The sequence below is a fragment of the Podarcis tiliguerta genome (genome assembly GCF_965153285.1).
Source record: "Podarcis tiliguerta genome assembly, chromosome: 12".
NCBI lineage: Eukaryota > Metazoa > Chordata > Lepidosauria > Squamata > Lacertidae > Podarcis > Podarcis tiliguerta.
Genome location: NC_139545.1, coordinates 40,495,134 through 40,512,883, shown reverse-complemented (window position 1 = coordinate 40,512,883; position 17,750 = coordinate 40,495,134). Strand labels below are relative to the sequence as shown.

The 17,750-nt window shown below is 45.7% G+C and overlaps 1 long non-coding RNA gene across 1 annotated transcript; it reads right to left on the bottom strand.

Annotated features, from left to right (window-relative positions):
* Positions 1 to 310: 310 nt before the first annotated feature.
* Positions 311 to 15,791, bottom strand: LOC310661167. Its single transcript, XR_014503803.1, has 3 exons — positions 15,704 to 15,791; positions 5,474 to 5,522; positions 311 to 403 (listed from the first exon to the last, which is right to left on the bottom strand). It is a non-coding gene; the product is annotated as an uncharacterized lncRNA (long non-coding RNA).
* Positions 15,792 to 17,750: the final 1,959 nt, after the last annotated feature.

Genomic DNA, 17,750 nt, shown 5'->3' with positions numbered 1-17,750 from the left:
TGAAGGAATCTGGACAGGACATCTCACCATCTGATCTTAATAGAATTGAAGGTTCGTAAAGGAAACAATCCCTGAACTACACCAGTTCCAACAACACATCCACTGCCATCGTTCTTCCAACTGCTTTCTGGACCCTTTAAGTATTAGGATCCTTCTACCTGCCATCATCTTCTTTTGTAGGACACTTTGGCATTAATCTAGGACAGAGGCAGTCAACAATATCACTTCCAGATGTTGTGGACCACAAATTCTTTTAGGTGATGGGGTGCAATCTGCCCGAGTCTTTGTTTTGCCACAAGAGATGCAATTCTTACCTGGTGGTAACTGAAATCTGTTGTATCCAAACAGGACTGAGATGAGTGTGGACTCTCATTCGCTTCTGCAGGAGAAACTGGTTCCTCACCTAGCAAGGATTTTGAAAAAAGGATGAGACATTGCCCTCTCCATGCTGACACGTTTCCTCAATTTATGGAGTAAACGAGCAGGGAGACTTCTTACTACACTAGGATAGTTTGAAAATGGCAGAGTTTCTACATAGGGATTCACAAGATAAGCAGGGAAATCATGTGAGGCCCTGTGATTCAGGCCTGTGGTACAAGGGCCACCAGCGTGTGGAAGCTCCAATGAAGATGGTTGTTTGACTCTTTGAGCATATGGTTACCGTAGTATGACAGATTCAGGATTTCAAGGGACACCACTCTTCTTTGTGCAGAGGTTGTTGAAAAAACAGATGGCCGCTTGCCCTGCAGTTGTATGAAAACCTTCTGTAGCCACAGAGGCAGCTGGTTGTCACAGTGGTTCCCAATTAGCTAAGTATCACGAATCCTCGATTTTTCAAAAGCCAAGCCATGGACCTCCTACTTTTGAAAATTTTGTTATCTCTTTGGTAGTTTTTGTTATGTGAATGGTGCCACAGACCCCCCTGGGTGGGTTATGCAAACCCCCTGGGGTCTGCAGACCACAATTGGGAACCACTGGTCTATAACATTCTGACAGGTAACAAGCCAAGGGTTAGCCTGGTCGCACAAACATAGTGAAACTTCATAAATGAGGAGTGAGGAACTTTTTCAGCCTGAGGGTCACATTGTTTCATGGGCAACTTTCTGGAGGACATGTACCAATGGTGGGTGGGACAGAAATGGGCGTGGCACACTCTCCAACCTCTGTCCAGTCCAGCAAGTGGTATTAGCACAGTTCACAGAACACATACCAGCCAAGTAAAATAACCAGTGCAGAATACAGCCACTGAGCAGTGCAGTCTAGGAGGACATATGTTGAGCAGGGTCCTGAGGACCACATTCAGACCTGCCATAGATAGGGCACATATACCTATCTTCTTATGTAGTTTGAGCAACCAACTAGAGCATTTTCAGCTTATAATTTTATGAGCCTAAGAAGAACTCTGCTAGATCCGACCAACAGCTTATTTAGCCACCATCCAAGTTTGCACAATGGGCAAGCCGACACTTCCAGGAAGCCCACAAACAAAGCATGAAGGCCATAGCCTTCTCTATTCAGCCCCAGCAGAACACTGCCTCTGAACCTGCCTGTTACACCTGTCAGTAGTCTTAGCGTCCATGCATTGATCTAATCCACTTTTAAAGCCCTATAAACTAAATGCGATCAGCACTTCTTGTGACAGCAAATTTCATACGTAAATGAAATATGTGTTGCGTGAAGAAAGTAGTAAATGGCTTTCTGCAAAGTTTGTGGCCTGTGAACAGTGCAGATGGAGGCTGGAATTCCTTGCTAATTCGCTCGTGCAAGTATGTGTACATGAGCAAAACCAGGATTTTTTTTGTTGTTGACAGTCTTCTGAACTTTATGACCTTAAATTGCTGAACTCCATCCTCCACTATCAGTCTCCATCCTGATAAACTACTGCATACGGTTCACACAACAATGGCTCCTTTCATTTTAAGCTGCCGACCCATGAATGGATTGTCAGTAGCTTGCCAGATAAACAAGAGGATTCACCATCCCTTCAGAATGTGTGTGGAGAGGGAGAGAGAACAACAGAATAAGATATTAATAAGCCTTTGAGGAAGTTTCGTGTTTGTCAGATACAGAATCACAAGACTGAGCGTTTGATAAAGAAAGCATCTTTCTTCAGTAAAAGTTGAACAGTTCATTATCAGCATTTTCTCACATGACGACTCTTTTTAGACAAGTAGAGGTCAGCCAATATGGAAGACAAATGGTATTTTTTCAAGTGATCCTAAACTGATGTTTTAAAAAAGAAAAGAAACCCACTTGCTTTAAAAAAATGATAAAATCAAATTCCCAGAATAATATTTCTGTTTCAAAATGTTGTAATATCAGTCAAATTAACAGATGTGGCTACAAATGTTTAATTCCTTTCTGCAGAATATGGGAGGGGGGCAGGATTTCCTTATATCATATCATATTGCTACACAATTTAAAATCCCGACTCAATGGTTGAATACAGAAGATTCAATTCTAATTTTAATTCAAAGTTATAGTAAAATGCTTATTGGAAGCTTTTGTCCATGTACCCAAGTGATTCCTCCCCCAAGCTTTACCTGGGCATTCAGAATTTTATACTTCAAGTTGGCAATGCAGATAAAGAAACAGGGTTTTCTAATGGAAGCAGCTTCCACACTCAGCTGTCTACGGTCAACAACTAACTTAATAAGGCAAATGCAGCTTGTTTGTGGCACCTGTGCAGGTCACTTGGCTCTGCTTCTCCCTGTTGCACCGTTTTGTCTCCTCCTGCCTCTTTCTGAGGGGAGCAGCAATGTTACAGCAAGGTGACAACAGCACCTGGAAAATTTGAAACAGCTACTGCTGTTTGATTCCTCAGTAGTCAGGAGTAGACTAAGGAAAAATGATGGGGAGCTGCACCACTTTGCCGGCAGCATTCCCTCCTTCTCCCTTTGTTTTGATAGCTTGGTATGGGAATCGCTGGCGGGCGGCACGTCAAATGTCCGCCATGGATAACTCGCTCTGCCCCCGGCTGCAGGGTGTGCGTGCCGCTCCGGGCACCCAAGCAGCTATCCCACCCCTGGGAGGGCAACCCCCGTGCCACGCCACGCTCGGGTGCGCACCCGCCCTGGGCTGCGCGGGCATATGTTCTGCTGCTGACTCCAAGGGTGCTTCCATTCTTAATTGCTCCTCTGGGAGGATTGTTTAGGTCTTCCTGACTGGTAGGGATGTTGGAAAATTCCAACAAAAATAGAAACAGGAGCAGAAATTGTTGGTGCTTGCTCATTTGGCCCATGTCCAGAACATAAATCAACCCAATGAATACAAGTGGAATTTGCTGCCGTTGAGCCTACAAATGATATGCAATTAATTACATTTCCTCTCCATTTGCGTTATGCTTCCTTTGTGCTGTAGTGAATGGAGTGAAATGGCGTAATGGCAAAGTAATTTCTGTAATTAACTACATAAGCCACACAGTGGACAGCGAGATGAATAACATGCTTTGGGGTGGAAGATGAAATGCAGCGGAACAGAAACACAGCTGCAGGTAGCATCTACAAGGTAGAATGGAAAAGAATGCCTTCTTACATCCCTACGGACAGTGCCCAAGGCCTCAAACAATAACTGCCTTCAACGCAGGCTACAGCAAAGCAAACTCAACTTTCATTGGATGAAGAGGAAGAGACATCCTGGAGTTTGGATGCAGGCCATCAGGATCCAAGTTCAACTCGCCCTCCGTGGGAACGTTTGGGCTCTTTAAATAAAAGCCAAGCCTTGCAGCCATTGGGCATCCTCTAACAAAGCCCAAATTCCAAAACACTGAGGAACAAAAACCAAACGGTCTCCCAAAGTCCAACATAAACAAAACATCTCACAGTTTTGGCTCAGGGTACACAATGCGCATGGCATTGCTCTCTGCTGCCGGAGGACAAGGAAGGAAGGAAGAAGCTGCCAGCAGAGAGGAGAGAGAATGTGAGCTGTGTCTCCATTATAAACAGCAGCCTGTTTGAGTGCAGGCAGATTTCCCAGGAAGAGGACTCCGCTTTTCTGGGAATGAGGAGGATTGAATTGTGAGAACATGAAGGAACTGAATGCTGAAAGTAATCAAATCAGCTGTTGAGATGCAGGGCAAGCTTCTCATCTTTGCCTTCCTTTTCTGAATGTGAGGATTGATCAGAGGTGGGGAACATCAGCCTGAGGGCCACATTGCTTCTGGGCAACCTTCCTAGGGCCACATCATGGCAGTGGTCAACTGGGCCAGAGGCAGAAGTGAGCAAAGCAACAAGCTTTTATAGAGTAAACTTGCTTATACACACACTCATGCCTCTTGCTTGTCTGGATGGAGGGCTGCATTATCAGAGATCAAGGAAGAAGAGGAGTTTGGATTTGCTATCCCGCTTTATCACTACCCGAAGGAGTCTCAAAGTGGCTAACATTCTCCTTTCCCTTCTTCCCCCACAACAAACACTCTGTGAGGTGAGTGGGGCTGAGAAACTTCAGAAAAGTGTGACTGGCCCAAGGTCACCCAGCAGCTGCATGTGGAGGAGCGGAGACGCGAACCCGGTTCCCCAGATTATGAGTCTACCGCTCTTAACCACACACCACACCACACTGGCTCTCACACTGGGAACACAAAACAGGGCCGGGGTGTGTGTGTCCTGGGAGAGCAGGGCCACACAGTGAGGCCTAGAAAGCCATATTTGCCCCCCACTCCACACCCTGGCTCCCCATCCCTGCAGCAGAAGCTGTTTGCTCTTCGTTTTTTTCATATGTGCATAGGAAGATATTACCGTCTTTCCACCATTAAAACACCAAACACAAATACCAGTTGCTAAAGAGAGGCTAAAACACACCCTATTTAACTGGGGGATGCATGACAAAGCCAGAGAAACATAGATGCTGAATTTTAAAAATGTTGAATTGCTTTTTAAACACACACACAGAAACACTCTCATTTTCTATCCACTTTGCAGAAGAGGAAGCACATTTCCCATCAAGTGTTTGGTTACTTATATGCTTGAGTGACAGAAGGTAAAGAGAGTTTTGATATACATATGAGAAATTTGTTTCCCATCCAGACACCGTCCCAATCTGTCACCTAGATATGAATTTAATTTGCTACACAGATGTGCTATCATCATCTCTCATATGGTAAATCAGGCAGCAAGGAGCAAAGAATTATCAACCAACGCCCAAGGATGCTTGCTAGAGTCCGTTTAGGTTGTAAATGAAGTGAAGAGTTTTTAGTTGCCTAATCATCTGCCTCTTAATCATTGACAGATAGATGTGCCTTTTAGTTCGGGCAGCAATTCATTTAAAGCTTTTTTTTTGGCTGTTATCATAAATGAAATGACAGGTATATATAGCTTATCATTGGAGGTATGATTGCAAAAGTTTGCTATTCACCATACATATATTTGTTTAAAAACTTTTTAATATATAAACTGAACACATCTGTTTAAAATAATGCACTGTATAGCACTTATATCCTTATCCCAAAAAATATAAAAATATTAGACACACTTACCAATGTAAAATTCCTGGACCCACTGGTCATGAGCTGTTCCTATGAACTCCTGTAAAAGGATGTGCTGTTAGATTACTAACCAATATATATTGCTCATGTGATCTTACAATGTTAATTAGGCACCTCACTCCATTTCACAGAAATCCCATGCATTCTGCAAAGACTTACAGTGGCAGCAATAAGTAATAATCCATACATATATATACATTAATACAGTGTAATAACCACAATGAGAAATGTGGCATAATTTCCTGTAAGTCTATACCTTCATATTCTTACATAACAAATATTTATTCCATGTCCTCATTAAGTCCATTAGGTGCTCCTGTATTTAATCTATACATCCACTTTCATTTTTTATTTCCTGGTGCCACATACTTTCTCAATGCACCATTAAAAAAAGCAGCAACTCCTATTACAACTTTTGTCTGTCTTGATCTTAATCTTTCTTGTTTTGACTATTTTTGGAATGCTTTAAAAAAAACATTTTAGTACTGATGTGTTTGTTGCCCTGGGCTTCTTCAGGAGGAAGGGTGAAAAATAATGATGATGATGATGATGAGTGTGTGTGTGTGTGTGGCATATCATATACTGGTACATACTGCAGAGGGAAGTAGACAAAGGTTGCTTGTCTTTTGCTCAGTAAATTCAAGATGAGATTTGAACCCATGACTTTCTTGTTCAGACTCATCGGCATAATATTGCCCAATGCTGATACTGTACAGTAAATAGAGCCTTAATAGGCTTACTGATCCCACAGAATATAAAATGTAGAGCAAATGAGGCTCCAACTAAGGCTGAAAATGCTTAAAACAAGCTTTCAAGTTACACTGGCTTTTTCAGGTTTAGGATTAAAAAAAATCAAAACAAATTATACAAGTTCAATGTATGCACAGGCTGATATTGTTAATTCAACAAGGGAAAGTCTAAGCAGGAACTATGTTAATCAGGTGATTACTTGGCAATGACATTATGGGTACTATCCAATAGATGCTTCATGCCTGTACAAATACATATGCAGTTGTCATGCTTGCTGGAGCAGGAATAATGGATTCCCAGCAGCTTCGGTGAGCAGAGTTCCAGGAGGCGGTGATTTCACTACAGTGGCAGCGCTTACTGAGAAAAGGCCTGTGTCTGGAATAACATGGAGTCACCAAGGGCAAAGAAGCAAAGGGCTCCTGTATTTTTAAGATGCCCTTCTCAGGCAGGGGTAAGAAAAAACATGCCAGCTGAAATCTCCTCTTCGAGAAATATTAGTACCAGGGAACCCAATGTGAAGAGGTAACTATTGTCAAATGTGATGATTTCATTACCCTCCCTGTTTTTGCTTTTAAGAATATGAAAGCTGTTATCCGCTAACATTTCCCCTCGGCTTAAAATATCCAGTTTCTCTGCCCTTACTGCATCTAATGTACTTCGGAGACCCATCAATATCATCTTAGTTCTCCACTGCATCCTTCCTACATCCCATTGTTGGCAAACCTACTAAAATGTGGTGCTCAGAACCAGACACATTATCAGTATCCAAGAATGCTCCGAGAGGCAGGAACTTTCACCTCATTCAGGTTCTCCAAAATGCTTTTCCCTTAAGAAAGTTAAGGAGATCAGTTTCCTGCTTGGGGGTCTACAAGTTATGTAACAAATTGAAATAGCATTTGCTTCACATGTTCCCAGGTTGAATTCATTCTGACTTAGAAATGGATGCCTCTCTACATCAAAGTGGCCCATATATGAAGTTGAACCTTACACCTATACCACCACCTGCTAGTCTTCCTCGTATGAATTCATCGGGGTCTCTACAATTTCCACAGTATTTTCCAGCCTTGCTCCTAAGCATTTTAGCAGCAATATCTCCGCAAATTTCTCAAAAGTCTCTCTGCAATGAAGTGGGTCATTTTTCTTTCTTTCTTTCTTCTTCTACTACTTAATATACTCTGCAGCTGCAGTCAAAAGTAATAAAGGGTTATTTCCTTCTCTGCTAAATATTGAAAAAGTAGACATTAAGGATTGGCCTTCACTGTGCAATGGTCCCCTCCTCCTCCTAATAATACACCAGTTATTGGATCTCTGTTTCTGAAACTCTTCCTGTGACTCACCAGCCTGCACTCTTAACTTAGTCCTGCACTGGTCCTTCATCCATCCCCACTGACCACTCCAGTGGTGGAGTAGTGGTGGAGACTACAAGGTCAACAGAGCAGTTTGCATGATGGCAGCTGTGTGGAAAACATCCTCTCTGCCCCTGCACTACATAAACAACAGCATGTGCTTTCCCATTTCATTTGCTTTCTTCACCTTCACCTCCTGGGCTGGGCTAGGGGCTGGAGAGACCCAGTTTCAAATCCCCACTCAGCCATGCAATGGCTGCCCCCTGCCCCCTTCCTATGCCCCTGCAGCAATGAACCTTCCTGGGGTCAGTCGCTGTTTCTCAGCCTCCCCTACCTCACAGGGTTGTTGTGACAATAAGTTAGGGAGAGAGGAGAACCATGCGTTTGCTGGAGGAAAGGCAGGATATGAATGTAATCAAGAAATAAGATCTCTGGGATAAAATAGGCAGGTAGTCCTTTTTTACATGCTTATGTATTATGGGGTTTTGATTTAAGATTTCAACCCTAAAGTGATGGACTACAGAAAAGCAGCATTTGGAGAAGGAAATAGCTCAGTGGCAGAAAACAGAAGGTCTTGGGTTTAAATCCCACCCAATGAAGTACTTTAGACTGAACATATGCTCTCCTCCGTAGACGGTAGTGTAAACAAATTACCGTATTTTTCGCCCTATAGGACGCACCGTCCCATAAGGCGCACCTAGTTTTTTGGGGGGGAAATAAAGGAAAAAAATTATTTCCCCCCCAGGCGCGGGGCTGGGGAAGCCCGAGCTTCCCCCGACCCCAGCCCCCAAACAGGCAGCTCTCTGCAAGCCGTGGGAGCCCAGTGCTGGCTCCCGCTGCTAGCGGAGAGGTCCGCGAAGCCTGGACGCGCTGAGCTCAGCGCGCGCAGGCTCCAGCATGCAGGCACCCCTCCGCCAGCAGCGGGAGCGCTCCCGCTGCTGGCGGAGAGGTCCGCGAAGCCTGGACGCGCTGAGCTCAGCGCGCGCAGGCTCCAGCATGCAGGCACCCCTCCGCCAGCAGCGGGAGCGCTCCCGCTGCTAGCGGAGAGGTCCGCGAAGCCTGGACGCGCTGAGCTCAGCGCGCGCAGGCTCCAGCATGCAGGCACCCCTCCGCCAGCAGCGGGAGCGCTCCCGCTGCTAGCGGAGAGGTCCGCGAAGCCTGGACGCGCTGAGCTCAGCGCGCGCAGGCTCCAGCATGCAGGCACCCCTCCGCCAGCAGCGGGAGCGCTCCCGCTGCTAGCGGAGAGGTCCGCGAAGCCTGGACGCGCTGAGCTCAGCGCGCGCAGGCTCCAGCATGCAGGCACCCCTCCGCCAGCAGCGGGAGCGCTCCCGCTGCTGGCGGAGAGGTCCGCGAAGCCTGGACGCGCTGAGCTCAGCGCGCGCAGGCTCCAGCATGCAGGCACCCCTCCGCCAGCAGCGGGAGCGCTCCCGCTGCTAGCGGAGAGGTCCGCGAAGCCTGGACGCGCTGAGCTCAGCGCGCGCAGGCTCCAGCATGCAGGCACCCCTCCGCCAGCAGCGGGAGCGCTCCCGCTGCTGGCGGAGAGGTCCGCGAAGCCTGGACGCGCTGAGCTCAGCGCGCGCAGGCTTCAGCATGCAGGCACCCCTCCGCCAGCAGCGGGAGCGCTCCCGCTGCTGGCGGAGAGGTCCGCGATGCCTGCATTCGCCCCATAGGACGCACCCAGATTTCCCCTTCATTTTTGGAGGGGAAAAAGTGCGTCTTATAAGGCGAAAAATACGGTAACTCATCACCCCTGCCATATGAGAATCCCTTGCATTTTTTTGCAGACCCTGGAGATAGACAGTCAGGTTGTGTATCCACAGGAGTGACGAGAGGAAGAATGATCTCTGGAAGGAGCGCAGAGAGAAGAAATGCCATGGTGCATCTGCAGCAGCACCACCAGATGCCTTCATCTGCCCCACCTGCAATACAGCATGTCTCCTTCGTATTGGTCTCTACAGCCGCTGTAACTCTTCAGCATGTCAGGAACAAGCCAGCAGTAAATCACACTGTGCAAGCTGGAGTTAACTCTTTCTTGGCAAAAACATGATTGATACAAGAGTGTCAGGCCTAATGAGCACAGCAATTCATCTTCGGTAGGTCTTGCTCAGCAGTTGCTGAGACTGAAAGTCCCCACCCTCCTCTCCAGGGTTTTGCCCAAGCAATCAGAGACTGCATCTGGGCACAACCAACCTCCTCCCTTTTCATGTCTCTTCTGGTTCTGGGAGACCATTCCTCTGCAACCAACCAGTGTATAATGCAACGGTTTGACTTTACCCTCAAAGGTGCACTCTTCGATTGTCTCCCGAGACAAGACGGATGCCAACAACTCACTTCAAAATGTGGTGTCTGGGGATCTTTCGCTTCGTTCTGCTGGGAAGGGCCCTGGACTTCTGCCACAAGGTCCAGTCCTGGTGGCCCCACTGTCCCTGCCATCTCCAGTGAAAGGATCTCAGGTGGTAGAGGCGGGAAAGGCATGATGGAGACATGACTGTACGAGACTCGATGGACCCAATGCCAGTGGGGTGATGGACTCAGTTGAAGGCAGTGTCATAGATTCATATTCCTGCGGGTGTCAAGAGACGTTCAAGGAAAACAGGAAAGTGAACTCATCCATTAAAAGAGGTCAACTTTGATATGCATTGCAAAAACTAAAAATCCAGCTGAAGCAGAGGGGGGAAAACCCTAAAAAGTGACGGGCGGGGGTAAATAACACAAGGCGTTTCACACAGGGGATCTCAATCAATTTATACCAAAGACTGAGCAAATAAATTAGCAGTTCCTTGTCTGATAAAGTAAATATGCCCCGAGAACACTGCTGATTGTAGCAAAATCATCTGGATGGGCTGGTAATCCAATGCAGATGTGAAATTGTGCGAGAGGAACCCCAGCCTTTCCAAAAACTCCCCCGGTATTCTCATGACAATGATTAGCTGGAGTATTGTTGTTGGCCGGGACCAGACAGCAGACAGCCCAGCTCAGCTTCAGATTGGAAAAGCAAAATACAGGCCTGTTTCATTAAAAGAAGATTTATTGGTGTTAGCGGGTTTTTCTTACAGAGCTCGTTTTCGTGAGATGTGCTGCGTACAGTGCTGGTTCCTGCGTGCACAGTGGGAAGCAAAAATAAGAGGCAGAAGCTGAAGACAGCAAGGAAGGATCGCACTATAATGTTGCCCAGGCCCTACAGAGCAGTGGAAAGCTTCTAGCACCACCCTCCGTGCCGTGGAGCACGTGGTACAGTCACCCATCAAAATGTCTCGTGCCACCTTTGAGACTAACAGGTCGATTTCCCCATATGGTTTCATGGATGACAGCCACGAAAAGCACCGTATCATTTTATGTCAGAATGTCCCTTTTTGGTTTTGCTACAGCAGCCTAACATGGCTGCCCTTCGGGAATTTGCCACCATCAAACTGTGTGTCCCACTTCAGCCTCCTCTAGCCAACCACTTTGTTCGGCACTCATCCTGATTTGCTTATGCAAAGCTTATACAGTGCTTAAATTACACCTGGTCTTTATTGAGCCTTTCTTCTAATTGGTTTATGTGGTGGTTTTAGGACAATGAGCATGCTGACAAGTAATTTAGGGGTCTTCCTGTAAATCGCTTGTCTGCCCCGAACTGCGAAAAGTCAGGTGGTGTTCTCATTTTTTAAGTGGATTTGTTGCACTAGGGTAACAGGGAACTTTAATCCACTCTAAACATGAAAATGTAAAGTTCTGCTCTGTGCATGAATCTCTCCCACAGAATACTGACAATCTGGAGGCGTTCTTCACTCTAACTTCTCAACGAGAACACAAAAAGAAACTGGGGGGTGGGAGTGGGGAATCCACCCCAGTACGTGTAATACTACCTCCCTCCTACTTCTGTATCTGGAAAATTTCTCTGCCCCTCTTTGGCAGCTGTACAGACCTTGCATCCTGAACATGTCCATTGTTAACCATTTACTAAACCCTGAAGCAGAGCAATCACACACAGTACTGCACATCAAAACAGATTCCAGATATCTCTGGGTGCTACAGTAAATTCTGGACATGCTTCATACCTTGCAAAGATTAGATTTATTCTGGGGAGCGGGGTGCTCTTTGGAGGGAGGGGGAATTGCCTAGGGCTGACATATTTCAAACTGAAAATCCAGAGAAAAAAGTTGTTGAGGTTCTTTTTCGTTTTGCAAAATCGCTCCCGGGCGTATGGCAACCCTTGCCCAACCTAGCATTTTCCTGGATTTTAACAATTGGATGCATATTGTAACTAAGTCAGGGCACTCCAGGTGCTTTTAATTGCTACTTTGGCAGCATCTTTAAAATATCCCTCCATGGGGCAAGAAACAAAGGTGCCTTGTTTGTTCACCGCAACATCTGTAGGTTGTGGGATTACCCCAGCTCCTGTTAGTCATGCTAGTTTATTGGCAAAAAGTCTCTCCTAGAATAAATGAAAGGTGTTGAATAACGACAGGTGGGATAAGGTTTTGAAACCCTGTGCATTTTTTCCATCACACCCCGGATTCCGTCTTTTTATCCCTCTTTGAAATGGTTTGTCTGCAACTCAATTACAGAACAGAACAAACACAGTTCCTACAGGATTTGCAGTGAAAACGTTTAGGAGATAGCTACACCGTTAAAGGCACCGGGAGCATATGCTTGAACGTTTCTATCAACCATCCAGTAGGTGGTGCTACTGCAAAACCTTTACTCCACCGGAAGAATTCCCCACATTTAAAAGGAACCAACCGAGACAGAATGGAATAGGATGTAAGCTCCAACTTTTGCTCATCAAGGGTTATCTGAGAGAGAGACACTATCCTTGTTTGCACATAACGCTAAGCCACATTTTAGTGGCTTAGGGGTGCATGTGTATTGAAGGTTTGCTGATGCTTGTGCACATAGCATTAAGCGACAAGTTTAGTGTTCTGTGCAATCTCAGCCGCCGGAGGTGGCAGCTCTCCATGTTTTTGTAAAATCTCGAGTCTTTTTTGCATGACCAGTGGGATACTGGATCAATGGAAGGGGGAGGGGATGAGATTGCATTGGCAGGCTCCACCTCCAACAACCACATGCCAATTGGCTACACAGCATGGCGCCTACACAAACGCAGCCTAAATAATCAATGAATGTGGCAGGGGCTGACATCCTGCTCCTACCCAGAAAGGTATACAGTGAGGGACCTGCAGAATCTTAGCTGCTGATTCAAGAATGCCACAGACACTGCCAATGTGTTTATTAAACAGGGTTACACACAGCTCACTGGCAGGGCTCTACACACAGGCTTGCAGCGGAGTTTCTCCTAGTTCAGAGAAGGAGGGTGAGGGAGGAGTCTGGCCTGTATTTGAGGGCAAAATACAGTGGTACCTTGGGTTACATACGCTTCAGGTTACAAACTCCACTAAGCCAGAAATAGTGCCTCAGGTTAAGAACTTTGCTTCAGGATAAGAACAGAAATCGGACTCTGGCGGCGCGGCGGCAGCAGGAGGCCCCATTAGCTAAAGTGGTGCTTTAGGTTAAGAACAGTTTCAGGTTAAGAACGGACCTCCGGAACGAATTAAGTATTTAACCCGAGGTACCACTGTACGCAGTTAATACAACCCCTGAATTGACATCCTGTTTGGTCACATGAACAGGATTCTTGCTCTTCCTCAGCTCTGAAGCTCACAGGGCCCTGGCAAGTTTCTGTCCCTCACTCTTATCTACCTCACAGGGGTTTTGCAAGTCTAAAATGTTATCATAAACTCATAGAATCATAGGTCATCTAGTTCAACCCCCTGCAATGCAGGAATCTCAGCTAAAGCAGCCAACCTCTGCTTAAAAACCTCCAAGGAAGGAGAGTGTACCACCCTCTGAGGGAATCTATTCCCTTGTCAAACAGCTCTTACTGTCATAAAGTTTTTCCGCATGTTTAGTCAGAATCTCCTTTCTTATCATTCCACCCATGGCACCCTAGGCTCCCTGGAAAACAGGCAGGGTATGATAAATAATCCATGAATCTTTTAAGTCCCTTTATCTCTTTTTTCTACCACTCACCACCATGCCTGACCATAGCATGTCATTCTAAAAATGCTCAGTCTCAGCAAAACACACACAGAGAGAATTGCTTGTGTTGTCTCTTCCACTGAATGGCGCATCAACTATAATATTTTAATTGGCATTTCGGAACTTGCAAAGGCCCTTTAAAAGTCCAGTTGGTGTTTACTTGCTTGCCTTATCTATGCTCGTCTTGCATATTTTGTAAAGCTAAATGTTAATATACCATTATATATAGTCCATCTTCTCTAAACAGTTATAAAGCTGAGCTATGCTATTTATGTTCTCCTTAATCGTAGTTTAGAGAAAGTTCATATAAACATGACTCCCTGACCTAGAGTGAAGAAAAAGACAAATATCTAAGTGAATAATCATGAGGTTACACCCAGTGTTAGTTCTATGCAGAATAAATCCTCTGAACAAAACCTAAATTAGCCATACCCATTAATTCCAATGGGTCTGCTCTAAATAGTACCAGCTACCATGTTAGCACACAAAATAGGGCACAATTCAAGCTGTAACTTGAGCTCAGAATCATCTGACATCATATGATGCCAGGTGATTGACAGATGGGTGCCAGTGGGTGGTCCAGTTCCCCATCCCATGTCATGCTTGAATGGGTGAGACAAGAACAAGTATCTTCACTGAATAGCTCATGGCCTTTCCGGATAACAGGAAAATTATTCTTTGTTATCAATAGCTCTATCTATGCTGGCCTCAGTCCAAGCCTAGTCAATCTGATATGCCACTCCCATGAACTGTATGGGTGGGTGTCTGCTTTGCTGCAAGGGAAGCATGAATGAAATTGGAATGAAAAGGGGGAAGAAATTAGTTTCTGTACTGAAGAGGGGGAAGCACACAGTGGCCAAAAGATGCCCGGCAGCTCTCTTGTAATGCTGTAAGTGGCTTTGTGGTGGTGCTGGTAAAAATCTTGGAAGCGATGGTTGCAGTGATCCTAATTTACAGAGGACAGGTCCAGCAGTAAAGCAATAGGAATGGGCCAGGTTTTTATGAGATTTCAGGAAAGGTAAAGGGACCCCTGACCATTAGGTCCAGTTGCGGACAACTCTGGGGTTGCGGCACTCATCTCACTATATTGACCAAGGGAGCCGGCGTACAGCTTCCGGGTCATGTGCCCAGCATGACTAAGCTGCTTCTGGTGAACCAGAGCAGCGCACAGAAACGCCATTTACCTTCCCGCTGGAGCGGTACCTATTTATCTACTTGCACTTTGACGTGCTTTCGAACTGCTAGGTTGGCAGGAGCTGGGACCGAGCAACGGGAGCTCACCCCTCCTCAGGGATTCAAACCGCCGACCTTCTGATCGGCAAGTCCTAGGCTCTGTGGTTTAACCCACAGCGCCACCCACGCCCCTTTTATGAGATTTCAGAGAACTCTATAAAAAGAAGAAGCCTGGCTTGAAAACTAGCGCTGTTGCATTGCTACTTATGATACAGAGCTGCATGTCCACTGCTGCATCAAGGTCATAGAATCACAGAATTGTAGAGCTGGAAGGGAATCAAAGGATCATCTAGTCCTGCAATGCAGGAATCTGTGACAGATGGCCACTCAACATCTGTTTAAAAACCACCAATGAAGGAGAGCCTGCCACTTTCCAAGGGAGCCTGTTCCACTGACTAACACCTCCCACCATCAGATAAACCATAAATGCATACAAAAAAGAAAGAAAAAGAAAACCATATTGGAATGCTGAAACTTGCTTGTGAGTAAGGATGGGTGACTCTGTTTCTCATTTTTGACAATCTGAAGTTCTGTTCTCCACATTTCTACATCAGTTTGCAATATTTTAAAAAGTCTTTGTGAAAATTCATCAACATTTTAGCACGGATTTATCCTAATGTACAAATCTTTGTATGCATTTTGGCCTGATATAATGTTATGTTCACAAACATATGCATTTTGTCGCCTGCTATACCCTAGTAAATGCATTTTTTTGCAGACATTACCTGGCTAGAGAACTGTATCACAAAATTCAGAGAGGTGTGAATGGCGAAGGATGGCCGTGTTTCGGATTGCAGATTATTTGGGGAAATGCACATCAGTTCACCTTTACTGTACATGCAAACTGAATATGTTTCTCCTGCATCCCTACCTGCAGGTCTTCTGTCTCCAGCAGATGTGAGCAGTATTCTCTCCATGGTCAATAGGAGGCAGAAGGTCTCCATGACTGAATGTTGTGCTTGGGGGGTCACCCTGTTTTCACAGACAAGCCATGCTGCCTTCAGCGAATGAGTCTGGCTTTATCAGAGCAGAGACCAAAAGATCCATTCTCTTGACAAATGGATCTCTTCTCTCTCACCCCTTTTGTGAGTTGTAGTTGGGGACTATTTGCTACTGTGCCACTACTTGCCACATCGACTTGGACTTGGGGCTTTGTCATGAGCCTGCAGTTTCCCCAGCTAGACAGTCAGTGTGGTGTAATGGTTATATAGTCTGTCAGACTAAGACCTGGAAGACCAGGGTTCAAATCCCCACATGGCCATGAAGCTTATTGGGTGACCTTGGGCCAGTCACTGTCTCTTAGCCCAAGCTACCTCACAGGGTTGCTGTGAGAATGAAGTGGGGAAGAGAAAACCTATGGATGCCACCTTGAGCTCCTTGGAAATCAAGTAAATAAATCAAATGCATCTTTCATGACAATATCCCCACCACGCCTCACCAGTACTTATTTTCTGATGGAGTTTTTAGACTTCTCTCCTAGCCTTTCCTGCTTGCAGGAATTGCAGCTGGACCTCAAACCTCAACTCTGCCAAGCCAGCCTCCATAGTGCAGGACCTAGTCTACCAGGAGTTGCAGAGCCACTAAGCTGTCCTCACCCTCCAGAGCAGAGAAGCGAACAACAACAACAATCTTCAGCTTTTAACTCTGGCATTGGAAGGAGCTGGTTCACTGAGAAGGGGCAGGGATGAAGTGTCAGCTTGGAAGGAAGGGAAACAGAGCTCTTGCCACTTCTAACATTACCCAGCAAAGATAGTCCTTTTCAGATATTGCCTGACCATAAAAGGAAGCATGCAAAGAATCAATTTTATGGTATTATCCATAGGCCTGTGTTTAGCCTTTCTTCCTTTCCCTTCTAGCTCTGAAACCTCCTTGGGTTGGTCTGCCTTGAATAAAACCTTTTATTTCTGGCAGTAGAAATCAGTCACAGGGTCTCTCTAGAAAAATCACCTGCTTTGCTTAACTATATCATCTTGGGGACTCGTCAAGATGCTACCTAGTGTTTCCATGCTCTTGTCTTCTCTGAGCTCAGCTGTTCCTCCTGGGATGGGTCTGGTTATTCTCACCAACAGGCTTCCAGCATGAAGGCAGAGTTTTCTGCTGTCTAGGATGGAAATTTCTTCGTTTGTTTCATAAGCAGCATGTTATTGTGGTTTCCTTGGCTGGAGGATTTCATTTTTATTTCTAATCTCCGCCATGTGTTGGTCAATACGAGTGTGGAATTTGCCTAATCTCTTCCTCCTTCGCCCATGTGCTCACATGTAATTCTCCAATCTGCGTTGCCAACGCATTGCTCAAACTGGGTGGGAGACGGGACTCTCCTAGCAATCTGAAAATGAACAATTGTGGTATGCGGCATTTGTTCCACTCCCCTACAGAGAGACTTAGCGGGCAATCGCATGAATAACAGCAATTAGCAATAAGTGTCTGCTTTTCCTCAACTGCTCCATAAGTTTAGCCAATATCTGCGGACTAAACAGGCATTAACTTGTCATTCTCTCTCCCACTGACATATGGTCTATGCTATCACTCATGAATCTATGGCTATGTAAACACTATACATTAAAAACACACACACCTAAGACTGTTGGGAACTGTAGTTTACCCCTAGGGTTAAAATTCTCAGCAAGTTTAGCAAACTAGTTTCCAGGATGTGTGCTACTGTGAATGTCATAAAGCCCAAAATTTGTGAACGTCTGAAAATTCAAAGATATGCCAGTAAATGTTGGTAAGTCGCCTCAATGTGGTAGATGACATTTGCTAGTACAGTGCTACCTCGGGTTATAGACACTTCAGGTTACAGACGCTTCAGATTACAGACTCCGCTAACCCAGAAATAGTACCTCAGGTTAAGAACTTTGCTTCAGGATGAGAATAGAAATCATGCTCCAGGGGCGCGGTGGCAGCGGGAGGCCCCATTA